Source organism: Lissotriton helveticus, chromosome 7 (genome assembly GCF_964261635.1).
Source record: "Lissotriton helveticus chromosome 7, aLisHel1.1, whole genome shotgun sequence".
NCBI lineage: Eukaryota > Metazoa > Chordata > Amphibia > Caudata > Salamandridae > Lissotriton > Lissotriton helveticus.
The window spans coordinates 445,790,187-445,813,054 of record NC_136068.1 but is presented as its reverse complement, the minus strand read 5'-3'; positions in this window follow the sequence as shown (position 1 = coordinate 445,813,054).

The window sequence follows — 22,868 nt, the reverse complement described above, 5'->3', positions numbered from 1 at the left end:
TAAATTAATTAAGCAGTAGCCCTTGTAACAGAGTATTCTCAGTGCCACCCGTAATAGAAAAGTAATAGCTTCACCACCTGCATGTACTGGACCGGTACAGTAACGCAAGTCTGTCTCCATCATCATGGTGTGCAACTTTTTTTCTCGGGTGCAACTTCACTGTGCTGTGTCCATGTCATTCTGCCGGCTTGCATAAGATAACGTACCCATTTCCCTAAACAAGAGAGAAGAAGAAGAATAAGACTGGTGTACTGTCATAGTCGACTGTAATGGAAGTCCATAGTGGTCGTAGAATTAGTTCATTAAACTACCACTACTGTTAGAGCAAGGATGCAGAAGTGGGAGGTTACATAGATACTGTCCTCAATAGTTATGTACTGTGCTTTCAATTTGCTACTTGTACTCTGTGACCCAACTTTCGGCTCAATCACTTTGTGTTATTAATAAGGAGCATTGGTTACAGACTATGTCTTTCTTTCTTCATATAGTTGCTCCTTCCAAATCAACAACAAGGAGGGAGCAGGCTAGATTGGCCCGGCAACGGAGGCTGGAGGCCACAGTCGCCGAGTATCGGCGGCTGGTGGCCCTGGAGGAGGAGGAGGACACGCAGTCGAGCGGGGCAACATCTTCGACTGTGACCACTGCATCCTCCTCCGTGACTAAGCCAGCGGGACCGAGCCGGGCTAAGAAAGCCGACCGCCACCGCCAAGCAACCGAAATACCAGCTGCCCCCCACAGGAGCTGCAAGGAACGCCAACGCCGCCTACGAGTTCGCATGTCCAACCTGGAGCAGGAGGTCCTGAGGTATAAGAACTTGGTTAAGGGCCTCCGCTCCGAGCTTGCCACCCTCCGCAAGGAGTATGATGCCCATGCCGCATCATGCACCAGCACCAGCACCCTCCAGTAGTGGAGTGTCCCTTGCCCTTTTTTTATAGACTTTTGGGGGGTGGGATTTGGGAGTTGGGATCGTTTTGGGACGTTTCAGAGACAATCGTTGGGGTTAGGGTGGGTGAGGGAGATTATTTTGTTAGGGCTAAATAAATATATTTTTCAACTTTATCTGACCATACCTGTTTTTTACTGCTTTTCAGTCTGGTGGGTGGGGGGCGGGGGTGTAACAGTAACTTTGTTTTCCTGAACAGTCGTAGGACTTTAGTAGTACAACCGTCAATCTCTTGTCTACTCCGAAATAATACTCCATTATACTACCTCCCACCAAACGCTTATCTTACCTGTAATTTGTGTTAGAAATTAGGGCTAGGCCCAGGGCTGGCTCCAGGTGAAATGGGGATTAACGTTGTCAATCCTGGGCGGGTGACATTTCCTCATTGCGGTGGTACTAGTGGTGTGACACAGTGGCAGTTGCATGCCTATGGAAAAAAAGAAAACGAAACCTTGTTTGTCCTCCTTACTGTAGCATTACAACGGTTACGGTACGATCGAGAAAATAGCAGGTGACAGTACACTAGAACAGTGCCATAATGTAGCCTAACAAATGGTAAAGTATTTGCTTGCAAGTATAACTAGTACTTGCGTTGAATTTATTTGACATTGGCTACTACTACTAGAAGATATAGTACTGAAGCTGAGTAAGTCTAGAAGATATCCTCGTATTCCTTCACCAGCCTGTTGCTGCTATCACCTTATCCTCCCCAGCAAGTGTGTGGAATTATTGATGTCATTTTAGTCAGACATCAAGCAAAACAACACAGCCCGGGGGAAGAGGGTTAGGGTTTGTAAAATGGATGGGAATGGGGGTTTCTTTTTGGGTAGGTTTTGTTGAGAGAAGAAAAAAAAAGCAGAGCATGGACAAACAATAATTGAAGATACAGAGTTTACAGACAATCTTTGGTTACAAACTAAAGGTAAGCACATGCAGTCACACTCATAGAATAAAAGACAACAATGGATACTGTATCTGTATTGCGTATGTTGTTGGAGTTGTCCTGTTGAAATTGGTAAGTAAGTTGCATGCAGCAAACAATTCCTCTTATTGGCGGCACTCCTCCATTCCAGCTGACGCTTCGTCCATCAATGTGGTGGTGACCACTGACAGAAGAGACACCCTGTCCACTGCCTGCCTGGCGGATGTTGACTGAAACCCGGCCTGTAATTATTGAACGGAAAACAGGAAGTGCTATTACAATACCACTGATAAATAAATAAAAGGTATGTACGCTGTGTGGTTCAAAAAGTGACACTTTGATTTCCCTAATAGACAGTACAATATTTTTGAAATTGCGTGCTCTGTCTGAGTCACCTTTTTAAGGATCAATAAGTATGGCCAAAATATTATAGCGGATCTTTCCCCTCAAGGTGGGTGTACTACTGTGTTTTAGAACAAAATTTGACCTTCCCAGCAATGCTCCCACCAAGACCCTTACTAAAGCCAGTCGCAAAAATGTAGAAGAACCCAATCATATCTCCAAAAACGATGCCTAGCAGAAAAATGGTTACAAAACGTACTTTGAAAGTAACAGTAGGCCCAAATACAGACCGTGGATTGTATTCAAACCACTTGCCTGCAAGCAAAAGTATCCATAGCCAGCATCGCTCCAACAGTGCTCTACAACAACAGAACCGCGTTGCAATAGAACCCCCCTAAACACATGCAATCCTGCTGCTAGGGCTAACCCTAACGAACCCTAACTTACAAAAAGTGCCAAAACTGGTGTTTCCTTATGGATTTTGTCCAACAAACTTCTAGCCGGTATTAGACCTTCCCAGGAATGCCCCAGGCAAGACCCGCCAACCCACCCGCAAAAAAACACCCGACACAACACCACCAAACAGCGAAAAAGCTAAATCTCATACTTACAATGTCTCTCGGCCTTCGGTCCAAACGCGGCGCTGTGCAGCTAGGTCGTCATCATCATCAATCATCATAACTCCTGTTTTCCACCACGGATTTCCTGAAAAGCAAATGCAATCAAGATTAGACTGTCGCAGCAGTGCTTCGACAGAGACCCCGGCCGCAACCCACCCACGAACAGCAGGAAGCCCCCCAAAACGCTACATTGAGCAAGATGTCTGAAGAAATGGCAAAAAAAAGGCTTTTCCTTAAGGATTTTGTCCAAAACACTTCTATCCGGCATTAGACCTTCCCAGGAATGCCCCAGCCAAGACCCGCCAACCCACCCGCAAAAAAACACGCGACAACACCCCCAAACAGCGAAAAAGCTAAATCTCATACTTACAATATCTCTCGGCCTTCGGTCCAAAGTAACGCGCTGTGCAGCTAGGTCATCATCAATCATCATAACTCCTGTTTTCCACCACGGATTTCCTGAAAAGCAAATGCAATCAAGATTAGACTGTCGCAGCAGTGCTTCGACAGAGACCCCGGCCGCAACCCACCCACGAACAGCAGGAAGCCCCCCAAAACGCTACATTGAGCAAGATGTCTGAAGAAATGGCAAAAAAAAGGCTGTTCCTTATGGATTTTGTCCAAAACACTTGTATCCGGTATTAGACCTTCCCAGGAATGCCCCAGGCAAGACCCGCCAACCCACCCGCAAAAAAACACCCGACACAACACCCCCAAACGGCGAAAAAGCTAAATCTCATACTTACAATGTCTCTCGGCCTTCGGTCCAAACGCGGCGCTGTGCAGCTAGGTCGTCATCATCATCAATCATCATAACTCCTGTTTTCCACCACGGATTTCCTGAAAAGCAAATGCAATCAAGATTAGACTGTCGCAGCAGTGCTTCGACAGAGACCCCGGCCGCAACCCACCCACGAACAGCAGGAAGCCCCCCAAAACGCTACATTGAGCAAGATGTCTGAAGAAATGGCAAAAAAAGGCTGTTCCTTATAGATTTTGTCCAAAACACTTCTATCCGGTATTAGACCTTCCCAGGAATGCTCCAGGCAAGACCCGCCGGCGCCAACCCACCCGCAAAAAAACACCCGACAACACCCCCAAACAGCGAAAAAGCTAAATCTCATACTTACATTATCTCTCGGCCTTCGTTCCAAATGCGGCGCTGTTCAGCTAGGTCATCATCATCAATCATCATAACTCCTGTTTTCCACCACGGATTTCCTGAAAAGCAAATGCAATCAAGATTAGACTGTCGCAGCAGTGCTTCGACAGACACCAAAAATTACACACAAACCCCCGGAACCCCGCCAAAGAGCACCTCAAAGGCAAGCAAGTCAGCAAAAACGGCAAGAAATTTCCACCTCATATTTGGTCCAAAACACTTTTGTCCATTATTAGAGCTTCACAGCAATGGGCCCAAAACCGTCAACTCACCCGCAAAGAAGTACAACACCCCCACAAGTGCTGAGTCTTTCTTCATTGTGCGTAATCCAGCACTCTGCTTGGAGGGAAATCGCAGTCTGGAGGAGGAGGATAGAGGAGCATGTTCTTCAGAACTTGTGAACCTGAGGAATGTAGACTGCGGCACCTTCAAATCAATAAGCAAACAAGTGAAGACAGTTCTGATGATGGTCTTGTTTTTGGGATTAGGTGATTAAAGTTTGAATTAAATTAACTGTGCAAAACAAAGAAAGAGAGACACAAAGCACACAGGAATAAAAGTGAATAAGGACGAAAAAGAAAGTTCTTGATTGATTGTCTCATTTTCAGGGCTCGGTGTCAGGGAATAAGAACAAGATTTCGTCATCATACTCTGCGAATTCAGGCTGGATGAGGTCAGTGGCACCGAACAGAGAAAAAATCCCCTCATCTACGTTGCTGTCCTCCTCGTCTTCATGCGGCGTGCTTTCTCGTACTTTGTAATCTGGTGGTATGAGGTGCTGATTCATCTTGATCATTGTCAGCCGCTCCACATTTTTGGGCGAGAGGCGGCTCCGTTTGGGAGTTACAATGCCACCAGCAGCACTGAAAACACGTTCAGAAGACACACTTGCGAGTGGGCAAGACAAATAGTTTATAGCCAGGTTGAAGAGCTGTGGCCACAATTGTTTTTTGCCATGCCAATACTGCAATGGCTCATCATTAAGGAAGACCTCTGTTGAGTCATTCAGATAGTCCTGCACCATCGACTCAAGGTCATCAACTGTTCCTCCACTTTGCTTACTTTTTGCTGTGCCTGTGACATTTTTTCGAGAACCATACCCCATCAAACTTAGCCAATCCTCCTCCCCAGCCACTGTTAGTGTTGTCATTGTGTGTGGTGCAGATGATCCAGTTGCCGGTGTCTTTAACGGCTGAGAGGTCACTTGTGCCCCAGCCACAGGTGCAGAAGTGGATTCTTGTGACTGCGGATGGCCTGCTGATGCTGATGCTGATGTACTGGCTTCTCCTTCAATAACCTGCCGTTCTTTTTCAAACCTCTTGGCTGACCAGGCTAACCAATGTTTGTACTTTTGAACATCTGCATCAGCGAAAGGAAAGAATGCGTTGTCTGCCAGCGCCTTTTTGTAGCGTGGATCCAGAATAGTAGCACAAATGTAATGCTGATCTGAGTTGATGTTTTGAAGACGTTCATCACCACGTAGGCGATGTAATAATTTCTCAGACAAAATGAAATGGTTTTTTTTTTTTCATCTTTTGCAAACTCAGAAGAAACCGCCATCAGTTGGTGCTCCAGTATGCACAACAATGGGATAGCTTTTCCCAAATTACAGTCCTCCTGGCTGACTGCACGCGTGAAGAACTCAAAAGGACGAAGCATGTCTGTCAGGCTTTTAACTATGTCCCATTGCGCCTTACTCATCCGCAGGTCCTCCTTCTGAGATGTAGCCTCTGTCAAGAAATAGTGATCGAGTATCGTATACTGCTCATGCAGACGCTCAAGCATGTAGAAGGTTGAGTTCCAACGTGTTGCCACCTCCTGGATGAGTGCTTTCACTGGCATTCCACGTTGAAGTAGCAGTCTCCGCAGATGCTTCCGGGCCTTAAAAGAATGGCTGAAATGGTTGCACATTTTGCGGCAGGTGGCCATTACCTCGAACGCTGGACTCTCTTTATCACTCAAGAATTTTTGAACTACCAGGTTGATACAGTGCGCCAAACACGGCACTCTAACATGGTCACCAAGGAACATGGCCTTAACTACATTGGCGCCATTATCCGTGGAAACATAACCAATCTTGCGTTTTAGGGGGGATAGCATTGTCAAGACCTTTTTGTCAAACTCTTCCAAAAGGTTTTCTGCTGTGTGACTTTTCTCCAAGCCAAACATGGCTAGTGTTGCATGTTTCCGAGCAGCTTTGAAAACTTGGTCCGGGTCAACACCTGCGTTTAGCTTTGCTATAACACCTGAAAAAGAGACCCAGTGTGCAGTGATGCACATGTAATCATCGCCTGGGCCACTGGTCCACATGTCTGTTGTCAGATGTATTGTGTGAACAGCACTCTTCTGCAAAGCTGCCCCAATCGCCTGCAGCACATCTTCATGTAGTGCTGGAACCGCAACTCTGGCAAAATAGAACCGGCTCGGAACCTTCCATTTAGGGCAGAGCGTTGCAACTAATTCAAGAAAACCTACCGCTTCTACAAAAGAAAAAGGTAGAAGGTCCACAGCTAGCATTTTAGCCAGCTTAGTGTTATACAGACGCGTCAGTGGGTGGTTGCGTTCATATGGCACGTCTGAAGTAAGCATTGTTCTAATGTTGGCCTGGACCAAGCATTTACGGGCTGATAATGACTTCGTTGACCCAATTTTGCTCGCTGGTGAACTTTTGTGCGTTGGTGTCTCACTCGCTCCAACACTCTTAGTGTGCCTCACATTGGGTGTGCTGCTGACAGGGGTACTGGGTGTAAGGGAAGTGTTTGACACGTCTTCTTCCTGCTCGTCAACATCAGATGAAACATCAACGTTTCCTTGATTTTGGCCTTTCTTGATCGCAGCTAGGTGCGCAAACCATTGGACAGCGTGCTTTCTCTCAAGATGACCACTCTGGCCGCCGGTACCATAGTTGGTACCTGACTTACCACGACTAACTGCAAGCTTACAAAGGGTACAAATGGCAAACTTTGGATTTTTGGGACAAACAGTAAAGAAGTCCCAAACTGGGGACTTGAAGTGTCTGTGGGACCTGGAGGAGGCGGCGATACTGGTGGTGGTGGTCATGAAGCTAATGCCAGATGAAGTGGAGGATCTGGATTGCCCAACTTTTTTACGTTTTCCACTTTCACCGCCACTAATTAAGGTCGAGGTTGACGCAGGTCTCTTCTTGCCAGAAAGAAATATGGAAGCGGGACGAGTTGGTGTACTACTTAACTCCAATGATTGTGGTGTTTCCACTGCCTCCTCATCGACAACATCATCATCATCATCATCACGCGCAGCAGCTCTTCGGGCTAGGGTCAAAATGTCTGTTTGCTGCATGCCCGCTGGGGCTGCAGTGACCTTTATGATGACTGGGTCGTCGTTGGCAGAGTCTTCATCAGCAGCAGTATCCGCCACTTCTTGTTGAGCCTCATCACACTCCATAAGTCTGAGACTTTGGACGAGCTTCCTTTTACGCTTAAGTACCTTTGTTGGATCATGGTGTGCCTCACTCTCAGACGGCTGTGGTGCTGGTTCCCAAGTTTGATCCGTATCATCAGAAGGAGGTGTGCTTGAAGAGGATGTAGACACCACCCTTGATCTCTTCCTTGCTAGGGTTGTGGAAGACAATGAAGGATCAGCAGGAGGAGTGGCTTCCTCAAATGATACCTCGCCTTGATTGTCGATTTCCTGATGTGCCCCTACTTCGGGAGGAACAACTATTGTGGGCACTTGTGACCCTCCATGCACCTCTGCTTGCGCATCTCCTTGCGCTGCCTCTCCTTCCACATGTACTTGGGCTTGTACTTGCACATGTGATTGTTGTTGCGGCTGTGGTTGTTCAACACTCGTCAGATGAGCTACAACAACCTGTGTTGATTGAGGGACATTGCTGCTGCTTTCTTGCGATGAGCCAACATCACTGGTCGATGGTAATTGAAGAACTATACTGGCTGCCTCTGCAGCACTCAAGGGCTTGGACTTAAGTTGGCGTGGTGGTGGTGGTGGCACTGAGCCCAATGGAGCGGGGGGGGGTGCTGCCAGCTTGGTCCCCAGCAGATCCCGCTGCTGCTGCTGCAGGCATACTTTTTTTTTTACTCCCAAAAAAAGGGGCGGGCGGCACACCAGTCTCCTTGGTAACTTGCTTCTTCTGCTCCTTACTGGCACCTTTCTTGCTAGAGGAGCTACGGGCTACTTTTTTTGGGGCCATCCTCTTCAGAGCAGGTCAGCAGGCAGCAGTTGCACGAGTTGCAGAGGGTTCTGTGTCCAGACGTGACGTCGCGTGACGTTATGCTGCACACACCGCTGCAGGACTTCTTCCTGGCACTGGTGGTTCTCTTGAGTCTTCTTGTGCACCTAAAAGCAATGGAAGACAGAGGAACATCAGTTCAGTTATACACCCCAAAAATTCGACAAAACACAGAAAAATGAGCACAATCCCATGCCATCCTTGATGTTTACATTGAAGACACCCCACAGAAAGACTACGGACATGCAAGTATGCAACACTCACTACCCCTGGGCATAATGGATGAAAAGTAGGCAAAATAAGTGCAGGCCTCAGACACTGCCTCTCCTCAAAATGGCCCCTTACACCCCAGGCACATGTTGCCTGTACCAGCCAGCACTCAAGATGGCCACCACCACCACCCACATGGCCAGTCCACATCAACAGTACACCCCCAAAAAACAGAAAAACAGCCAGAAATCACCACAATCCAACGCCATCCATGATGTTTACATTAAAGAGAGTGAGACCACACCACAGGCACACTCAGTCCATGCACCACCACCCCTGGGCAAAAGGCCACACCAGCAGCCCCCCAAAAACGACAAAAAACAATAAAATAAGCACAATCCCAGCCCATCCATGGCCTCTATTATGTTTAAATTCAAGAAGACACCCCACAGAAAGACTAGGCCCATGCAACACTCACCACCCCTGGGCAAAGGGCCCCACCAGCAGCCCCCCAAAAACGACAAAAAACAATAAAATAAGCACAATCCCAGCCCATCCATGGCCTCAATTATGTTTAAATTCAAGAAGACACCCCACAGAAAGACTAGGCCCATGCAACACTCACCACCCTGGGCAAAGGGCCCCACCAGCAGGCCCAAAAAAACTACAAAAAACAATAAAATCAGCACAATCCCAGCCCATCCATGGCCTCAATGGTGTTTAAATTCAAGAAGACACCCCTCAGAAACACTAGGCCCATGCAACACTCACTACCCCTGGGCATAATGGATGAAAAGTAGGCAAAATAAGTGCAGGCCTCAGACACTGCCTCTCCTCAAAATGGCCCCTTACACCCCAGGCACATGTTGCCTGTACCAGCCAGCACTCAAGATGGCCACCACCACCACCCACATGGCCAGTCCACATCAACAGTACACCCCCAAAAAACAGAAAAACAGCCAGAAATCACCACAATCCAACGCCATCCATGATGTTTACATTAAAGAGAGTGAGACCACACCACAGGCACACTCAGTCCATGCACCACCCACCACCCCTGGGCAAAAGGCCACACCAGCAGCCCCCCAAAAACGACAAAAAACAATAAAATAAGCCCAATCCCAGCCCATCCATGGCCTCAATTATGTTTAAATTCAAGAAGACACCCCACAGAAAGACTAGGCCCATGCAACACTCACCACCCCTGGGCAAAGGGCCCCACCAGCAGGCCCAAAAAAACGACAAAAAACAATAAAATCAGCACAATCCCAGCCCATCCATGGCCTCAATGGTGTTTAAATTCAAGAAGACACCCCTCAGAAACACTAGGCCCATGCAACACTCACTACCCCTGGGCATAATGGATGAAAAGTAGGCAAAATAAGTGCAGGCCTCAGACACTGCCTCTCCTCAAAATGGCCCCTTACACCCCAGGCACATGTTGCCTGTACCAGCCAGCACTCAAGATGGCCACCACCACCACCCACATGGCCAGTCCACATCAACAGTACACCCCCAAAAAACAGAAAAACAGCCAGAAATCACCACAATCCAATGCCATCCATGATGTTTACATTAAAGAGAGTGAGACCACACCACAGGCACACTCAGTCCATGCACCACCACCCCTGGGCAAAAGGCCACACCAGCAGCCCCCCAAAAACGACAAAAAACAATAAAATAAGCACAATCCCAGCCCATCCATGGCCTCTATTATGTTTAAATTCAAGAAGACACCCCACAGAAAGACTAGGCCCATGCAACACTCACCACCCCTGGGCAAAGGGCCCCACCAGCAGGCCCAAAAAAACGACAAAAAACAATAAAATCAGCACAATCCCAGCCCATCCATGGCCTCAATGGTGTTTAAATTCAAGAAGACACCCCTCAAAAACACACTAGGCCCATGCAACACTCACTACCCCTGGGCATAATGGATGAAAAGTAGGCAAAATAAGTGCAGGCCTCAGACACTGCCTCTCCTCAAAAAGGCCCCTTACACCCCAAGCACATGTTGCCTGTAGCAGCCAGCACTCAAGATGGCCACCACCACCACCCACATGGCCAGTCCACATCAACAGTACACCCCCAAAAAACAGAAAAACAGCCAGAAATCACCACAATCCAATGCCATCCATGATGTTTACATTAAAGAGAGTGAGACCACACCACAGGCACACTCAGTCCATGCACCACCCACCACCCCTGGGCAAAAGGCCACACCAGCAGCCCCCCAAAAACGACAAAAAACAATAAAATAAGCACAATCCCAGCCCATCCATGGCCTCAATTATGTTTAAATTTAAGAAGACACCCCACAGAAAGACTAGGCCCATGCAACACTCACCACCCCTGGGCAAAGGGCCCCACCAGCAGTCCCAAAAAAAAGACAAAAATCAGCACAATCCCAGCCCATCCATGGCCTAAATGGTGTTTAAATTCAACAAAACAGTTGTATCATGCACCCCTAACTAACCCTGGTCCTACTGGATACTGTGGCTACCCACAATATAATTTATTTAATGTTCTGAAAAAGTTCAAAAATTTTACTTGCAGCAACTGTAATGCCCCAAACAAACTTACTTGTGAAAGTTGATTTCTAATCCAAAAGTGATCCAAAGACAGTCAAAAAGGCCTCAAATCCAAATATCCAGCAGCACCCACAAAAAGTAATCCTTCCAGCTCCAGATCCAAATGAAAGTGACCAGGAGATGGACAAAGCACTGGGAGGAGCCTGCTGGACAGGAACAGGAAGTTGGAGACTGTGGGGCACTTCCTTCCCCCCCCCCCCCAAAATGGACTCCTTGCAAAAAAAAAAGGCCATGCAAATGTCAACCTGAGGAGTGATTCTGATAAAAATCATAATTTTCTGAAGGTTTATCCTGTTTGCTGGTGATTTTCTTGTGCGAAATTGCAAAATCTCTATTTCGCAAGTGCGAGATTGTTCCTTTCCGCCGCAACTACGTGTTCGCAATTGCGAACTCTCGCGAGGTGTGCTGTGCAAGGTGGCAAGCCGCGAGTACGTATTCGCGGGCGACAAACTCCCGCGGGAACACGCAGCAAGATCTAAAATGGCGCGTCACTCGCAAAGAAAAACAACTCGGCAAACGCTAAAATGACGGAAAGTGAACGCCGTGCACCACGCCGCGCGCCGCAACCAAGCAAAAAATCCGCCGCGAGCGGATTCACGGATTTTCGACAAATTCGCGAGCGTTCGCGGATTGCGGATTTGCCGAAAATCCGAAAAATCCGCGAGCGGAGCGGATTTTACGCCCATGCTTAGTTGCAATCACTTCTAGACAGTTTTAATAATTTTATGGATTCCTTGGATTTGAAAACCAATTTTAAAAAATCGCAGGTTATGTCACTAGGTGGTGGGCGGGCGAAAAGGCACCTTTTTTCTGTAAAGGGCAGTTCCTCATGAAAGTCCCTACCTTCCCCTACTTGGGTATTGTATTTGATGATAATAGATCGTGGGCAACGCAACGCTCCCTGAAAAAGAACACACTGGCAAGGGCGACAGGGGCCTTGTTAGGCTTTGCAAAACGCTTAGGCTGTAAGCCTGTACCGGCCATTATGAAGATCTATAATGCCAAATGTTTGCCCATGGTGTGATATGGAGTGAGGTGTGGGGCTACACTGATTCAAGTGAGATCCAAAGGTCAGAAAATGTCTTTCTTAGAAAAATGTTATCGTTACCACAATCCGCAGCTACTTTTAATGTGCATGAAGACTTGGGGGCAGGTTATATTTCTGACCAAATAGCTGTTGCGCCGCTACTAGGGTGGTTAAGAATTTGGGCGCAGGAAGCCCCTAACTTAAATCAACTAATCATTCAGGATTGTCTGACCCTAGATAAGGCCATGGCTATACCATGGATCCATTACATTAAAACACAAATGGAGAAAATGGGTAGTTTGGATCTATTTACAAAACCCAGGGCCCTAAGTAAAATTGCTATAAAGAATATAAAACACCAATTTTTAAGCAAAGTGATGGCTCAGAGGGAAGAGGAGGAATTGGCGAAACCATCTGTTAGAAAGTTTGTTACGTTAAGTACAGGAAGAGAGATTCAACCATATCTTACATTTATAAGCAAGCCGTTCCATCTGTTTGTCTTGCAAAGGTTTAAACACAACATGTTACCATGGTTGTTGTCTTTCCCCTTGGGTCTCGCCATAAGTGGGACCTTGGGCCCATGTCCATGTGACAGTAATTCGGAGCAAAATGTTCTGCACATGATCCTTTTTTGTAAGTTCTATAAATTACAGCGAAAGAAATGTATCCTGCCGTTGTTTAGAGGCTGTAACTTTAAGCAGGCAAGACCAGCGTTGGCCTACTTACAAATGCTCAGGTCCGCTGTGGTCTGTTTTGGGGTGGCAAGTTATATTATAGGGGGGGTGAGATGCCGCAAGAAAATACTGCTACCATAACCATCTTTTTGTGCCAGTTTTATTGACCAGCCTGTTTCACAGTAGAATGTGTTTACAATGTGACATTTACCTAGTTGACCCTGGGAATTTTTTAAACGATTTTAGTAACATAAGTTTGATATTGTACATGTCTTTGTTAATTGGCAAGCACTTTTTTATTTTTGTAAACTGTTGTGTTATTTGTGATATGAATTCTGACAATCTATGATGAAATTCTGTATGTGCTTTGATGGTTTTAAAAATTTTTAACCGAATAAAGCGAATTTGAACTTGAACTTGACTGACTTGAACCTCCTGTAGCTCTCACAGAACTTGAGTTCTCGGGTGGTGCCTGTTGGGCGGCTTTGGGGACCAGCACCACTGGGCTGGAACCAGGGAATATTGGAGTGCTCAATCTTTCTCAACTCCGACATTTTAAACACTTCCTCCTTAACACTTGCCCTTTGTCTGACAGCCTGAAAATGTGGTTCTTTACAGGCATACTGTCTCTAGTGTTTAAGTCATGGGTACACTAGTATATAAGCCCGAGAGGGAGAACAGGGAAGCAAACTGTACCAGCAACTAATGACAGTTCCACGGCTGATCTGGGGACAGGGACACCTTCCACTAACTCATCTTTCTCTTTGGCGGAGAGGAGGTTAAGGAAAAGATCACTCTCCTCTACTCCATCATCTGTCACCAGGAGCATGGTGAGCTCAGACCTCTCATAGTGTGACTTGAGACGATTTATATGGAGTACACTTAAGGGTTGCCGGGGTGTCCTGAAGTCCACCAAGTAGGTAGCCTCCCCATTCTCTCCTTCACGAGACCCTGTCCAACAGTCTTGAAGGGCCCTGGGTTCCACTGGTTTCATTTCATACTTTCTGGCCAGGCTGATAATCTACCAGAGAGGCCTTCTGGTGATAGCAGAGTTTCATGACCTCCTGGATTACTTCTCCATTGTCAGAAGTCATCTTCTGGATTTTTTGTGGTTGCTGAGGGATAGCATATAACTAACTATGTCTTGGAGGTGTTCTCGGGAGTTTGTTGCTACTCCTCCTCAATCAGGCTGAGAGGTCCCTTAACATGGTGGCCATAGACCAAAGAGAAGTTCACACCCAAGTTTCTTCTTTGGTACTTCCCCTATAGGCAAAGAGGAGGCATGGGAAGATAACCTCCCACTTCCAATTCATGGACTCATGTAGAACCATAATCATGCCTTTCAGGGCCTCGGTGAATCTTTCAACAAGCCCATTGGTTGGAAGATGATAGGGTGTGGAGAACTTGTAGGTTACCCCCCACTCATCCCATGTGGACCTCAAATATTCAGACATGAAGTTGGTGTCACTGTCAGACACCACTTCCTTGGGGTACCCCACTCAAGTAAAAATCCTCATCAGGGCCCTAGCCACTGCTGGTACAGTTACAGACCTCAGAGAGATGACCTCTGAGTATCTAATGGCATGGTCCACCAAAATCAGGCTGAATCTGTTGCCTAAGGCACTTCTGGGGTCCAAGTGTCCAACAAAGTCAATGTTCACCCTTTCAAATGGGGTGCTGTAGGAAGCGGTCTCTGTATATACTATACCAAAATGAGGTATAGTTTGGACAGAGTCCAGTGGAACCCCAAAGGTAGGCACAGGTAAAGTTATAGCACCTCACTCTCTATTTGTGACAGTGTGGTCGAGCAGTAAGGCAGTATCAAAGGACAGTGTTAAGCATTTGTTGTACATACTCAGCCAGCAAATGAATTCACACACTCAAAGACTGAACTTCAGACCAATTGTTTTTGTATAAAAAAAATTCTTTTAGTTATTTTATTTTCTAGAACCAAGCAAGCTTGGCACAGGTATGCAATAAATACTTTACAGTAGCAATGTAGTTTCTGAACAGTTTGAATTGAAATTCTATATGCACGTTGTTTGACTTACAGGATGGATGCAGAGAAATTCAATACTTTGTAAATATAGTACATAGACTTGAATGGGCGTTTCAGTAAAACACCAGGTAAGTTGCATTTTAGATTACTTTTCTTACTCACAATAGTATGCCTGGATTCAACTCTGGCAAAAAACACAGTTGATGGACAGAATGTAGAACAATGTCATACATTCACCCCAGTACAAGGATCTGGGCCTAAATCCATCGTTTTTTTGCACTCCACAACACCCTGGGTTAGACACTGGCTATATGCAAATCAGCTCTGACCCTGTGCCTCATGGGAACAGTCCAGTCCGAACTACCAAGCCATGTCTTTCCCAGACCGGAATCAAGCATCCAAGGACCGGTTTCTGGCTATCAGCCTTCATTCAGCCTGGATAGCTTGACTCCAGTGGTGTGGAGAGCCTGGGACTCACGTCTGAGCATACCCAGCCCACTCGGGGGGAAAAATGCAAAAAACACAGTTGAAGGACAGAATGTAGAACAATGTCATACATTCACCCCAGTACAAGGATCTGGGCCTAAATTCATTGTTTTTTTGCACTCCACAACACCCTGGGTTAGACACTGGCTATATGCAAATCAGCTCTGACCCTGTGCCTCATGGGAACAGTCCAGTCCGAACTACCAAGCCATGTCTTTCCCATACCGGAATCAAGCATCCAAGTACCGGTTTCTGGCTATCAGCCTTCATTCAGCCTGGATAGCTTGACTCCAGTGGTGTGGAGAGCCTGGGACTCACGTCTGAGCATACCCAGCCCACTCGGGGTGAAAATTGCAAAAAACACAGTTGATGGACAGAATGTAGAACAATGTCATACATTCACCCCAGTACAAGGATCTGGGCCTAAATCCATCGTTTTTTTGCACTCCACAACACCCTGGGTTAGACACTGGCTATATGCAAATCAGCTCTGACCCTGTGCCTCATGGGAACAGTCCAGTCCGAACTACCAAGCCATGTCTTTCCCAGACCGGAATCAAGCATCCAAGGACCGGTTTCTGGCTATCAGCCTTCATTCAGCCTGGATAGCTTGACTCCAGTGGTGTGGAGAGCCTGGGACTCACGTCTGAGCATACCCAGCCCACTCGGGGTGAAAATTGCAAAAAACACAGTTGATGGACAGAATGTAGAACAATGTCATACATTCACCCCAGTACAAGGATCTGGGCCTAAATCCATCGTTTTTTTGCACTCCACAACACCCTGGGTTAGACACTGGCTATATGCAAATCAGCTCTGACCCTGTGCCTCATGGGAACAGTCCAGTCCGAACTACCAAGCCATGTCATTCCCAGACCGGAATCAAGCATCCAAGGACCGGTTTCTGGCTATCAGCCTTCATTCAGCCTGGATAGCTTGACTCCAGTGGTGTGGAGAGCCTGGGACTCACGTCTGAGCATACCCAGCCCACTCGGGGTGAAAATTGCAAAAAACACAGTTGATGGACAGAATGTAGAACAATGTCATACATTCACCCCAGTACAAGGATCTGGGCCTAAATCCATCATTTTTTTGCACTCCACAACACCCTGGGTTAGACACTGGCTATATGCAAATCAGCTCTGACCCTGTGCCTCATGGGAACAGTCCAGTCCGAACTACCAAGCCATGTCTTTCCCAGACCGGAATCAAGCATCCAAGGACCGGTTTCTGGCTATCAGCCTTCATTCAGCCTGGATAGCTTGACTCCAGTGGTGTGGAGAGCCTGGGACTCACGTCTGAGCATACCCAGCCCACTCGGGGTGAAAATTGCAAAAAACACAGTTGATGGACAGAATGTAGAACAATGTCATACATTCACCCCAGTACAAGGATCTGGGCCTAAATCCATCGTTTTTTTGCACTCCACAACACAGACACTGGCTATATGCATATCAGCTCTGACCCCGAGTGGGCTGGGTATGCTCAGACGTGAGTCCCAGGCTCTCCACACCACTGGAGTCAAGCTATCCAGGCTGATGACATCCGAGCCCTGCTCGACAACGGAGAAACAGCGGCCCTCATCCTCCTAGACCTCTCCGCGGCCTTCGACACAGTCTGCCACCGCACGCTAGTACAGCGCCTCAGCAACGTCGGAATCCAGGAGAAGGCACTGGAGTGGATCATCTCCTTCCTCGCCGGAAGGACACAGAGAGTCCGCCTCCCCCCGTTCAGATCAGAAGCCACCGAAGTCATCTGCGGCGTCCCTCAAGGCTCCTCGCTCAGCCCAACCCTCTTCAACGTCTACATGAGTCCCCTCGCAGCCATCGCACGCCAGCACAACCTCAACATCATCTCCTACGCTGACGACACCCAGCTGATCCTCTCCCTCACCAACGACCCCGCCACCGCCAGAGCCAACCTACACGAAGGGATGAAAGAGGTAGCCGAATGGATGAAGAACAGCCGCCTGAAACTGAACTCTGACAAGACGGAAGTCCTCATCTTGGGATCCTCACCCTCCGCCTGGGACAACTCCTGGTGGCCCCCCGCCCTAGGCAGCGCACCCAAACCAACAGACCACGCACGCAACCTGGGCTTCATCCTGGACTCCTCCCTCACCATGACCAGACAAGTCAACGCCGTCTCCTCATCGTGCTTCAATATCCTACGCATGCTACGCAAGATCTTCCGGTGGATCCCCACCAAGACCAGGAAGACGGTCACCCAGGCCCTCGTCACCAGCCGCCTGGACTACGGCAACGCCCTCTACGCCGGAACCACCGCCAAACTCCAGAAGAGACTCCAGCGGATCCAGAACGCCTCAGCACGACTCATCCCGGACATCCCCCGCCGCAGCCACATCTCCGGACACCTGAGAGACCTGCACTGGCTCCTGGTCAACAAGCGAATCACCTTCCGTCTCCTCACCCACGCACACAAAGCCCTGCACAACCAAGGCCCAGGATACCTCAACAGCCGCCTCAACTTCTACGCTCCCAAACGCCAGCTTCGATCGACCAGCCACGCCCTCGCCGCCGTCCCCCGCATCCGAAGAGCCACCACAGGGGGAAGGTCCTTCTCCTACCTCGCCGCCAAGACCTGGAACTCCCTCCCGACCCACATCTGCCTGACCCAGGACCACCTCGCCTTCAGGAAGCAGCTCAAGACCTGGCTGTTCGAGCAGTAGCGGACCCCTTCTCCCCTAGCGCCTTGAGACCCTCCGGGTGAGTAGTGCGCTATACAAATGCTGTGATTGATTGATTGATTGATTGATTGATTGTTTTACATTCTGTCCATCAACTGTGTTTTTTGCAATTCTCACCCCGAGTGGGCTGGGTATGCTCAGACGTGAGTCCCAGGCTCTCCACACCACTGGAGTCAAGCTATCCAGGCTGATGAAGGCTGATAGCCAGAAACCGGTCCTTGGATGCTTGATTCCGGTCTGGGAAAGACATGGCTTGGTAGTTCGGACTGGACTGTGCCCATGAGGCACAGGGTGAGAGCTGATTTGCATATAGCCAGTGTCTAACCCAGGGTGGTGTGGAGTGCAAAAAAACCGATGGATTTAGGCCCAGATCCTTGTACTGGGGTGAATGTATGACATTGTTCTACATTCTGTCCATCAACTGTGTTTTTTGCAATTTTCACCCCGAGTGGGCTGGGTATGCTCAGACGTGAGTCCCAGGCTCTCCACACCACTGGAGTCAAGCTATCCAGGCTGATGAAGGCTGATAGCCAGAAACCGGTCCTTGGATGCTTGATTCCGGTCTGGGAAAGACATGGCTTGGTAGTTCGGACTGGACTGTTCCCATGAGGCACAGGGTCAGAGCTGATTTGCATATAGCCAGTGTCTAACCCAGGGTGGTGTGGAGTGCAAAAAAACGATGGATTTAGGCCCAGATCCTTGTACTGGGGTCAATGTATGACATTGTTCTACATTCTGTCCATCAACTGTGTTTTTTGCTGGATTCTACTCTGGGACATTTTCTGTAAACAGGTGAATAAAATCCTTTTGGTTAAATAGTACAATTTTAAAGAATATCTTTAGGTTTTCAAACTCCACACTTAAAAACTTTTCCAAGAAAAACAGTCAATGTTATCCTATGGAGGAAAATAGTGTTATCGATTTTGAGGTAAGTATTTGGTAGTGGGAGTTGAGGGTCTGGGGTAGACTCAGGGGTCCCCCAGGGTCAAGGATGCACTCTAGTTACACCCTCAGCAGCACTAGGGCAGCCTGGTAGAGAGTGCTGAGGCCCAATGTTATCCAATGAGGGATAGGGGGCCTCCAGTTGTTGGCTGCTTGCAAGCAGGCCACAAGGTTGTGAGAGCCAAGCTCCTGATGTTAGGCTCAGGGGAAAGGGGGATACGGTTTAGCACACAAAGTGCACCCACAGGGGCACAGTAGCAGCTGGGTGCAGGGTGATGTTTTGGCATCAGGTGCCCTGTTGTTTTCAATGGGAAGTTTCGTTTTTGGTGTTTAGCTGCAGGATTGGTCCAGGGAGACTTCCGGGAGGAACCAACAGCTGGGCAGGTAAGTTGGAGGGTCTAGGATGCCTTTCTCCAGGGCCCAGGGCAGCTGGATGCAGCAATGTCTTTTGAGGTCGGATTTCACCTTACCGGGTCACTCGCGTTTGGGGAGGGTCTCCGTGCAGAGGCTGCAGACGACGTCGGGGAATCCTGAAGTGGTCAACCCACAGTGGACTCAGACTCTGGAGTGCTGTGGGACCTCGCCAGGACCAGTGGGCCACTTGAACTTGGGCTGTAGGCGACGAGTACAGTGATGGTTCCAGGAGTCGGGTTTCTTTTTCCTCAACAGACTCTGAGTCTTTGTTTGGTGTTTCTTTTGAACAGAGCTGCTGGTCACAGGAGATCCGGTCTTTGTTGAAGGCAGTCAGTCCTCCCAAGGGTTCTGGAGGTCACTGACTGCAGGACAAGATGATTTTTGGCGCAGGATCTCTGGAAACTGCAGACGGGTCGGTGGGGCTGGGGTCAAGTCAGTTGGTCTCTACAGTCTCCTCTGCTGGGCATCTTTTTTCATCCTTTACCTTCTTAGGTTGCGGGAAATACTCTAATTAGGGTGTGTTTTAGTGATCTGGAGGTCAGTAGCCAATGGGCTACTGACCTGAAGGTGACTGCACCCTCGGTGTGCTCACCCCACGTGGGGGAGTGAGCACAATCCCTAATCCTGATTGGGGAGTGCCTGCCATCTGGAAGATGGCAGGCACTGAAGAGAGGGTTTCACTTCACCCCCCGCCCCGAGGGGTGGAGTTGGCAGAAGTGAGCACACCTTCTGGGCCGGCTAGATTTTCCCACCTATCTTCCCACCAAAAAGGGGGGGAGACAGGAAGGGGGCCTGCTCCTGATAGCGGGAGAGACTGGGGGTTGCATTACAAAGGCTGCCAGGCCTTTGAAGCTCCCTTGCCACAGATGGCTCTTCCTGGCCTGGGGGAAGTGTGAACACCTCCGCCCAGGAAAGACTTTGTTTCTGGGCTCAGGGAGCGAAGGCTCCCACCCTAGGGGTCCAGAAACATATCTTGTGGTGGCAGGCAGGTGTGTACCAGTCAGGGAACTTACCAGAGGCTGGTCATTTTTCAGGGGGCATCTCTTAGATGGCCTCTGTGTGCATTTTTCATTAAATTCCACACTGGCATCAGTGTGGGTTTGATGAGTTTTCAGTATAGCCATTATGGTGCTGTGGAGTTCGTAATGACAAGCTCCCAGTGCCATATACTCTTAATGGCAGGACTGCACTTACAATGTCTAGGAATGGACTTATACACTGTAGGGGTACAGGGCGCATGCACCTGTCCCTCACTACTGGTATAAGGCACCCAGCTAGAGGGGAAACTTATCTAAGCCAGGGGAGTGGGTTGCAGGCATGGCACACAGAGAGCCATGTCGACTCTTCAGTTTGTTCCGCATCAAAACACGCAGGCTGCAAATGTAGTGTGTGTGTAAATGTACAAGGCATTTAAGGGTGGCACAATAAGTGCTGGAGCCTTTAGAGGTCTTCCCTGGTCCCAGTGCCTTGGGTACCTGTGGTACCATTTCCTGGAGCTGACCAGTGGCCAGAGATGCCAATTGGGTTAGTTTTGGGGAAAGAACACAGGGCCTGGGAACCTGATTGGCAGGGACCCATGGGCACATCAAGTCAAAGTGCATCAGTAGTCTGGCAAAAATTGGAGGGGGGGGGTGTTTCTGAAACAGAAACCTACTTTCTGACAGGTGCCAACGGCAAATTAGGGATTCTGGGGAGCCGTGAACCTTTTCTGTGGTTTTACACTGGCCTGGCAGCTGAGACATATCGTGCAGAATGTATCTGAGATTGTCTTTATCTGTGGCCAATAGAAGTGGGTACACACAAGGTCTTGGCCTGCCCCAGAAGCTCTGCCAGGGGATATCATGAACCAGTTCCAGTTGAAAGGCCCTGTGGCACTAGGGAACCACCAACACAGGTGTTACTCCATGCACAGGTACCTTAGTCTCACTATACAGGAGTTTATTCTTCCAGTAGATGAGGTGATCTCCAAAGGTGTCACAAGTTGCCTAGGCCTCAGCTTGTCACTCCAAGCCCTCTAGCATTCGGCACTCCCATTGTGCCTTACACAACTCCTCCCTGGTGAGCCCACCCTAAGCTTTCCATCATGCAAGCTCCGGCAGGTCTCCCAAGGAGCCAATGTCCTCCCCAATAGGCTGTGTGTCCCATCTGTATGTACTGTTGAAGTTTCAGGGGCTGGTTACCCATGCCCCCTGTCCTTTCCTTTCTTGGCAGCTGCCTGGACCCTTTATTCAGGATTCCTTGACTACTTCCTTGGGCGCCATGGACTGTGTGGTCTTGCAGACCCACTCAGCAACCCTAACATCTCCAGGTGTGGTTTGAGTTCCACTTCCTTCCATGCAGTGTGCTCTAAGTCATTGACTAACAGACAATTCACAGGTGTGGCAGGGCTCACAGCTGCCTTAAAAGAACTTAAGACCCCCCCACACACTCAAAGGGACTCAGAGCCACTGGGTAGGAACTCTCACAATTGTCTGCTACTACAACCTGGTGGAATATATTGGGTATCACCTACTCTGAGGACATCAGATGACACTTTAACACAGTCATATCCGTTCCTGTGTCCCTCAGGGCCTACACCCTCTGCCCATTGATGGTGACCCACTGCCTATATATTAAAGTATTGGAAGGCATGTGGGCTTTAGGCACCATCTGTTTGTCAGCCAGGGACACTAGTTTAACCGTAGCTGTTTACCCCATACTAAATGGGGACGGCTCCTCCCCAAGCGTTATACTGGCCAACCCGTGGGACTCTGCTCTCTGTGACCCCCCTTTCAGCACCAAACTTGAGTTTTCATGTATTCTTGTCTACAACAAACCAATGTTTCTCGTGGTTGGATTGGGGCTGGGCCCCTTTCCCTTGTGAACTATGTTGGGGGCGTTGAGAGAACTCTTTTTTATTTCTACCACCTCCCATTTTCTTCTGGTGGGAACCCTACCAACTTTTTGAGAGTCCATTAGGATGTCTTCTTGGCCACCACGGTATTGACTGAGAAATCTGCCTCCTTAAGGATCTCCTTGAGGTCAGCCTCTGCAAGGAGCCGCTGAACAGGATTTGCTGCTGCAGAGAAAAACACAAAGGGAGCTGCCGCAAAGTCAGGCTGATCGGCGATGCACCTTGGGCTGGTAGGCCCCAGTCTCTTTTCAGTTCTCAGGGAACCTTTAGCACCACTTTTCAGGGTTGTGGTAAATAAATAAATAATACCCTATTTTTGAATGCTTGAATGAATAACAGATAGCTCAATAAATAAGAGTCAAGATTCGAGGTAGTGGGAGTTTCTGCAGGTTTATTACAGCATAAGGACAGGATCAGGACAACCTGCATAGGATGAGCAGAATGACAGGGCCCAGCAGGACAACTGGGACTTAGTAGGGGAAAAAGATGCCCAGCAGCTGCTGGGGCTAGGTCTGGGATGAGCGCGCTAACATTCAATAACAATGCAGGAACATATATACATAGCGCGAACACATAGCATTACATTGCAGTAGGCGTAACAGTGGGTGGAGTAGAAGGCGTGACGTGTAACAGTCGCGAAAGATAACAGTAAAAGTGGGTGTAACTGGGAGTATACGTAGACATGTGATGCAAACGTAACAGAATATG